This window comes from Haemaphysalis longicornis, unplaced genomic scaffold, assembly GCF_048455015.1.
Source record: "Haemaphysalis longicornis isolate Haplotype H1 unplaced genomic scaffold, Haemaphysalis longicornis Haplotype H1 scaffold_8, whole genome shotgun sequence".
Classification (NCBI taxonomy): Eukaryota; Metazoa; Arthropoda; class Arachnida; order Ixodida; family Ixodidae; genus Haemaphysalis; species Haemaphysalis longicornis.
Genome location: NW_027526445.1, coordinates 88,015,629 through 88,024,279, shown reverse-complemented (window position 1 = coordinate 88,024,279; position 8,651 = coordinate 88,015,629). Strand labels below are relative to the sequence as shown.

Genomic DNA, 8,651 nt, shown 5'->3' with positions numbered 1-8,651 from the left:
CTTGGTCGTTCTCTGGCACTAGACGCAGCTCCGCTCAGCGCCGTTACGAGATTTCGTTTCTTTTTTTGCGCTTTCCTTTCTGTCGCGTGAATGCCCTGCCATGTGGCTGCGGTTGGGGTAACTGTAGAGTTATTTTTAACACAACAGTATCTGTGACACCACTCGTCTTGGGTTTTTTTTTTTTGCATTGTATCTCTGAAATCACAAAAACGTTCTTGTCCAGTTCGGTACATCTGAAAGTTCAGCTTAACCGATTTTGTCCCACTGGAGTTTACGAGTGTAGGTGGCTAAAGCTTTTTGTGTATTAGCTACATAAAGGCAAGTTCAAACTGTGGGTAAAAATTGTACCTGGCTTTTTGTCGTATTTCTGTACCTTCATCCCGCCCAACGTCATTACCCTCGTGGAGTTATCGTGTGATTCTGCCTTCATGGAGTCCTCGCAGCGTCCCCGGCAGTCCAATCTCACATGGGTTATGTGAAAAGTATGTGGTGACCCCCGACCCTAATCTTCGTTGGCTGCTGAGTTCGGGGGCCCCGCCAGGCTCGGGGAGCAATATTGTGTGCGGCTGGCAAATAAACACCGACGAGCACAGCAGCTCGCGGTCAGTTACCGTCATCATCAGCACGCTGCAGGTCGTGGCTGGGCTGGAGGGTACCGCGACTCTTCCACGTTCACTGATGCGGGCCAAATCGTGACAGGTTAATCTTGTCTTTATCGGCACGGTTCGGTTCCAACAGTATGGAAAGTGTAAGATTCCGCGGAGAATTTGGTAAATAATCTGTGGTTAAAAGTTAAAACGTTGTGGAACATTCCGTTAATCGAAGTTCTGTAGTGGTAGACCAACAACTGAAGTGGTGTGACTTGAAAAAAAAAACATGTTATGACTTTTGGTAAAATATGAATGAATGCTCCTTGAGCGATATATGAAAAATGTAGCAGAAAATTGCTGCCTTGCGGCAATGAATACACGGCGGCACAATAACGAAAGGTGACGGAGCACGACTGATGAGGACGTCGAGAAGCTCCGACCATGCTCAGCTCTCAGCTCGGTTTGAGCAAACTTTCTGTATAAGGTTCGTGAGGGTTCCTAATCTCATTTCGACAAGCCACGGTGGAGCGCCCGGCATAGCTTGAGCACAAGCCCGGCGACACCCACCACTGCAACCGCCGCGGCTGCTTCTACATGCGCGACGGGTGGCTTTCGCGCGAAAATGTGGAAACGAAGGTGGAGGATAGACGCGTAACTTTCTCCACTAGAGTACCTACATAGATGGAATGCAGGGTCGGGCTCAGGTTGCACCACCGGCTTTGCTGTCACCTATGTCGTTCGCCTTTTGAAGGAATCACGCCACCGTTACTGAGCCTCGCAATGCGAAGTTTGAAGTGAGACCATGGCGAAGTGGGGCGCAAAGCTGTAATGAATATTAATTATAGCGACCAAATCCTGATTCCTCGGAAGAACAAGATCCGAAGATGTAGCCAGTGGAACAGCTTTAGCAAGAAAATGCCCCAGAAAGGGGTATGGCAAAAAGCGGTTCGAATAGCTTGCGACGGGAAGGCGAGTAACAAATTGTTTCGGGTAACTAAAAATGAAATAAGGCGTAAGCACTAATTAACGCATTTTTTGGGTAAACGGGGAGAACGTGCTCCCGAAGTCCTACCTGTCCGACAATCAATCTTCAATCATTTTTTGTTGTGTTTTTCACCGTTTGTGCGAAGAAAACAGTAAGGTCTGTTGAATTCTTCAATTTTTTTAACCTAATGTGAATGGTACAGTCGCTGCCGACCGACGGTATGACACATATTTATGACGCGTTTAATAGAATCCTTGCAAACATTTTCCAAACTTATATTATATTGCAAACTAGTGTTTGCAAAATGTTCTATCAAGGAATGTTATATATTTTGAGGGAGACGGCTTAAAACTGTTCACTAAGACGAAAGTATGGAATAGCAAATACACTTACGGACGTAAGATTTCTGTACTTGTACTCTAGCCTAGTAAACATTCAATTGTTCATCGCTACCATTGCAGGGCAAAAACGCTGCTATTGGCGGTGAGCGCTACCTCGGGTGGCGCTGCGAAGCGTGCCTCCGTGGCGTCGGCTTAGGGATTCTCGAATTTGTCGTGTCACGGAAGTGACGCCCTGAACCTTCGAGCCCGCAAGGAGATTCGTTAAGAAGATCTGGCTCGGAAATCACACCCTGCGAGCGGTTGAGTCTCCGATGGGTTGTTGCCGTCATGTCTAGACCAGCCAGTAAAGTCTGAGCTAGAAGCTTTGTGGACTGATGTTTGTCAGTTACCTTCAAGAAGAGTTCACAAGACCTTTGTTTTATGGACTTAAACGATTTTCCTATTATGCCCTCAAGATATTTTGCGATTATGAAGACTGACTGCGATGCAAGAGGGATTCCATGACAAGAAATCGAGAGAATTGATCTGGTTCTGGAAAGGTTACCGATGGCAATGAGGGAAAATATACTTCGTTGCGGCCCCTTTTCAGGTACGCATTTTGGGGGTTTTTGAAAATACCATATAGCTTGGTATAAAAGTAGGGGACGGGGTACTATTCTTCTCAAAACTTACCGTGACAGCTTGAGAGGTCCCGGAGCTCGCTGCCTGCTAAACAGACAGGGAGCCCATCCGCCGGAGCTTGACCTGGACTCGGACGGCCACCGTTTGAGGTTTCTACCCTTCACCTTAACAACACATCACCACGGTAGGTTACAGCTTATGTTAGGGGCTCGGGGTCCGCGGTGTTGCCAATACCGTAACCAAGATTACTCAAGGTGCCCCGTGCAGGGAAGAAATTGGTTGCGTTATTTTGTAAAAGATTGCGGCTCCCGGGCCTAAAACGTAATACTGCGCAATGCTAAAGAAAACTCCAAAGCCACTAGGTAACATGATATGGGAGGCAGACAATTGGACCAGCGCCATTCTAACTAGCACCCCAGCGTTTCACCTCTGCTGCCATTCAAGGTAGCCCTCTAAGCTACAGCGTTACTGATCAGAATTTGCCGCCATCGTTATGTCTGGAATGGGTTTACAGGCTGCATCGTCGGAGTACCTTCTTTTAAGGCAAACTGATTTCGTTGTGAAATTGGGTAAGCCATTAAGCAAACCGAACGCCCGCTACTGTATGCGTTGTTTTCAATGTGCGGTAGAGCGATTGTTTTATACTGATTAAGCTCCAAATTGGTTCCCTTGGTCTGAACTGATTCATAGTTTCAACAAAAGTGGACCAGTAGAAAACTGTGCATTTCACATTGCATTAAACACTTTCCACCGCAATTATCTTCGACATCATCACCTATCAACAACGATCTTACAATTTAGAGAGAGAGAGAGTTGTAATATTTTTGGAAGTTAGGAAGTGCCAACTACATTTTCGCAGGTAGAAGTTTTTAAATTGCTTTAAGTCAACACAGCGCCAAACATATAACAATTTTTTTGTACTTTGACGTAATGAAAAACTTATAATTTTTAGTTTTTAGAAATAACAGCCTATTTTGCATGAAAATTTATTATACTATTGTAAAGAAATTTTAATATAAATTAGCTTTCACGTACCTAAACAGAAACAACTAATGCAAATTGTGTAAGATGGACGTAAATTAGGTTACAAGATCTCAAACTTCTCAGCGGATGAACAATAGACGAAGAATACGGGATTTAAATCTTCTGCAGACAAGAAAAATATTAACATCATTCACGTGTTTGGCACAACAATGCACACAAAGTGCAGATTGCCACAGCGCCCACACGCAATTATAACCCGCCGGTATTGTCAAGCATGGTTGGCTTCTTTTAACTTAGTTTTACCTGAGCTAAACTTTTTTCTTTTTGCGAAAGCCAACCTGCTACCACGAAGATAATTTCCCGTTCATCGTTTTGTTTTAACTTAACGTTTCCTTAACCACATTTAGGCTGTACGGCTAACATGAGAAAAGTGAGAATGGCGCCCACTTTAGTTTCGGTTCTAGGACAGACAACTCGCAGTGGCACACTACATCTTTAAATAATGGATTGTCAAGAGTGCGATATTGTTATCCATTCACCGAAGTGCGTTTTTAATGTGTTACCGACGTCATTTAATATTAAAGATATCAATTACCACAAATGAGTAGTAACTTTAATTATTTTATCAAGGGCGGCAAAGTTGTCAGCCTACTACATTGTTTGTGCTTACTTAAAATTGGGTATTCGGGCATTCGTAGAACCGCTGTAATTTCGGGAATGAAGAAGCGGACTAGCCGTGCCACCTGCGTATCTCCATCCCTGATCATAACAAATTTCAAAACGACCACTTAAAAGCAGGACCTGCTGCTTGAGACATCAAATACGGTTCACGACCCTTAACTTTTGCTTTTACACTTTGCTGGCATCTTGCTGATGCTACGTTTCTCCTAGATTAAAGGTGTATAGGTCGGGATACAGTAGAAATTTTCGAAATACTTTCCACTTACAAACATGGGAGTTTAGTTACTCCTAAATACCAGTGTGGTATGCGAGGTTGCGGTGTCCACTGCAGCCTTGGAATGAAGAAGTGCGAAGAAAGGGGGAGTTTAGGTGATGTCGCTGTCTGATGCGGTTCGTCAGTGGTTAGCATTTATTTTTATGGAGCGGGGGGGGGGGGATGTTCGTAGGCCGGGCACCTTGTAACGTGAAGGTCAGCGAGCTATAATCATTCTTGCAGTACCTACAACCGCCGTATGTCTCTTGAGTTAACGGATCGTTGTAAATACCATACGAATAGACGGCGACAAAACACTTTTTACATATAAATCACCGAGTTCTGTAACCTGCATAGTACAAGAAAACCCAATTCAGCCAGAAGATGTCGCATTAACAAGAACGAAGGCCGCCGTGCCCAGCCAAAAGTCTGTGCTGAGTTTTGTCTGACCTTGTACACTGCGGAAGCATGCTTCTCACTTGCACTTGGGATGGTTCTAAATTTTTTTTTGCGTAAGCAACTAACGCACGAAGACAAATGTGTGTTATGCGGACGGACAGTGGGAGGACAGAGAGGGGGGAAACAGTAAAGCGTTCATTTCAGTTTCTATCCCCTTTGGAAATATCTGGTCTCATTCCGTGGATGGGGGTGGCTGGGGGTTGGGGCAAGAGAACGACTCTGAGGGCCCACGGGCAAACGTTCTTATGGCGATGGCTCAAATTGGTCGCCGTCTTCGTCCACAAGTACAAAATAAAAAGTTAACGACGCGCTTTTTAAATGCGGAGCATTTCTTAGGCTCGCCTGGTCCTCCTTTGTTGATGGCGGTGCCATCCACACGCTCACTGCGCATGCGCAACTCTGCTCCTTACACCCACAGCTCCGCGATACTACACTATAAAAAAAAGAAATATTTAGCGGCGCCCGGTTTCGATCCCACGACTCTCTGGTCGCAACGGGAGGTACGCGGTGCTCTTCCCACTACGCTACAAATCCCCGACAGGAGTAAGTGCTACGAACGCGCCTTATGTCCTTGACTCATTCAAACTACGTCAAGAAGCTACTGATACAACGAAGGCACGCGAAGCTGAACTTCAACGGAAAGGACGAACTGGAAACTTTAGAGGGGGATGCTGAATTTCCCATGGGAAAGCTGTGGCGGGAAGCGCCACGCGCCTTGCAGCTCAACCAGCCCCGTTCGCCGCGCCTCTGATGCTGATTGTGGCAGGATGTCTCTAGGGATTCTCCAACAAAAGAATCAATCACGAGATAGGTTCGCGTTCAACCACCGTCGTCATCTTCCCGAAGGGGAACCGCCGCAGATGAAGAAGAACGCGAAGACAAACCTGCGAAGAGGAGAGCGTGTACATTGCTGTCAGCCGGTGCACCAATGTCAACAACCTTTACCTCACCAACGCTGACGTAGACTACCGATTCTACCACGGAGACAACATCGACAAGAACATGATGGACGAGTTTCGGCGCCTCGAGAGCCACCGCCTACTCTCTGTAACACAACAACACTTGCGTGCCTTTGCCACCGGTGTGGACCCGGACGCGGAATTCCCTCTGGCGCTAGTAAAAACCAGATCACTCACCATAACGGCAACACAATGGAACCACACGGAACCGCCACGATGCTTCGCATCCTCATCAGGGTTCCGCACGGGGAGATGGTGTAATTTTTTTGAGTATCGTTCAAAACCACCTAGCCAACCTATGTACTCCCACGTCCGTTTCCCCTATCCTACAAGAGGCTTCTGCCGATCCGCCACCACCTCTCCCCTTTACTCATTCTCTCTCACTACGCGGGGTAGTCAAGCGACGGAATTGTAGGCGAAAATAAAGTAACTTGACATTAAAAGATTGTTTCGTCTGTGTTGCCCAGCTTGCTGTAGTTCGGCTTCCGAACTCGTCCTTTTTGTAGACGTTTGGCAGCCATGTCTGTCGATACAGAGCAAGTGCAAACGTTGTTTTGGCCTTCCTACCGCGAATATGTTTCGGTGCTGAAGACGACCGGCGCAAACATTACGGTGTCGTGCTGCATTTGCAAGAAAGAGTTCTCTACTAGCAAGATGTCATCGTCAAATCTGCGGAAGCATGTGAGGTTAGTTTAATCTTCATTGGGATTCGGGTTTCGGGTATGGATTTCGCATGTTTGTTTTATTGGGTATATTGAACTATGCAGATGCAGTTGAAATGAGTTTACTTAATTTAAACTCTCGTTGCGCGCAGAAAAACCACCCGGCTGCCTTTAAGGAATTCGACTCAAAGAAGAGGAAAGCCGAGCATGGTCCCACCGCGGGGGAGAAGAAAAGGCACGCAGTCTTCCAGCAGCGAGTCGACCTAAGGCTCTGTCACAAAGTCGCCTAGTTGTGATCTTCGTGGTCGCTAATTGAGGCAGGTAATTGTGATCTTCGTCGTAGCTAATATGCAGTGTTTATCGGTCATTGAAAATGAACAGTTTCGGTGCTTGATTAACGCCCTGCAATTACCGGTAGCGGTGATGAACAGGAAGTCGCTGGTCAATCAGATTAATATCATCTACCATGAGCACAAATCGTCCCTCATCGCTACATTCGAGAAAGCATCAACGGTATGCGGCACAGCTGAATGCTGGACAGCCTCAAACAGGTGAGGTTGCGAAATATTAGGGGAACTGTATCTCTTACCGGAAATTTCGGAAGGTAGAGCCTGAAGAAACGAAGTCGTTTATAGTATATTTCGTTGGCCACTTGAGCAATATATGTAAAATGGATTACCAAAAAGCAATAAATATTGATTTAAAAGTAAACAGGCGAGTAAGCATAAAATATGTCATGTGTTGCACGTCACATTTACGTTTGGTCAAAAAAAAAACAAAAAATTTATAGGGATCTGAATATTTGAAAACTCGCCGCAGATCTGGCCTTAACGTTGTTCATTAACGAAAACGTAAGATAACATAGCATTGTTCACCCTCCTACTTAACCATAGCGGAGTCTACGTTATTTAGAAAGGACCTTTAAAATTGCCAAATAACATCTGAAGGCAATGCGGCTGAGATATTTTCATCCGCGTAATTTGCACGACAATTGTGAACTTTTGAAGACCCCTTTTTTACTTCTAATTTAGGATTTACGTCGTTTGTAATAATAATACTTATTCTCTGTTTCTTGGTCATGTTCCATAGAAGCTTTCTCGATTCGACGGTTTCTTTCATAGATGAACAGTCTCTGGAAAGAATATCCGCAGCGCTCGTGTGCCTACGACGTCATCGCGACAGCGCTGCACGCAGTACTTGTGGAGTACAAGATCCTGCACAAGACATGCGTCGTCATCATGGACAACTATTTAAACTTTGTGGAAGCCGTTACAGTGCTGCTACTGTTTTAATATAATTATCTACAATGTAGCTTGGCAAATTTATTATTTCGTTTCTTCTCAACAGGAAATAAATTAAGCCGCAGTATAAACGTTAAACGTGACTTCAGAAATGCTATTTTATGATCGCAATAAACCATTCAGTTTCGCAAGCATCCCTTACGAACCTCGGTGACTGTAGAAAGTTTCACACGAAACTTTGGGTCGCACTGAATTTTTGCATACTTAGGTTTATTTTCTAACTGTACTATTAACGACGAAACCTAAATTGCTTTTTAATATTTCGTAGATTCCCAAAGTAAAACAGATAGGTTGTAGAGGTATTTCTTTGTTTTTTTAGATAAATTCTCGAGAATACATAGGGCGAGACGCGATGCAGGCACGTACAACACGCAAACTTCACGTATTGTGTCGCCCAGTATCCTTTTAAGACTCGGAGTTCTGTTTTATTAGGGTACTTTTCATTTGAAAGCCTATAATTGTGTTATATTATATATTTTTTCGATTAAAACAGCACCACAGAAGTATGCCTGCCAGGGTATTCATCGAGTTCAACGTTCCTTTTAAAGCGAATATTTAGCGTTTGCCATGATGGCGTCTGTGACACGAAATCGCCGGACGAAATTAAAAGAAAAAAATGCTCCCCGGGTACAGAATCAAACGTGGGTCCCACGCGTTATGAAGCTGGCGTCTATCCAATTTCTCCTTTTCGGCATGGCTTAAGCGGTTTGGAAAAATCAGACGACCACCAAAGAATCCGCCGCAGAGAGCTTTGCGTTCAACCATTGTCATCGTTACACGGAAGGGTTCAAGGATTTTCTAAATCGATATAAACG

The 8,651-nt window shown here is 44.9% G+C and overlaps 1 pseudogene; it reads left to right on the top strand.

The window, feature by feature from the left end:
- Positions 1–6,392: 6,392 nt before the first annotated feature.
- LOC144149519 (uncharacterized) lies at positions 6,393–7,090 on the top strand (annotated as a pseudogene).
- Positions 7,091–8,651: the final 1,561 nt, after the last annotated feature.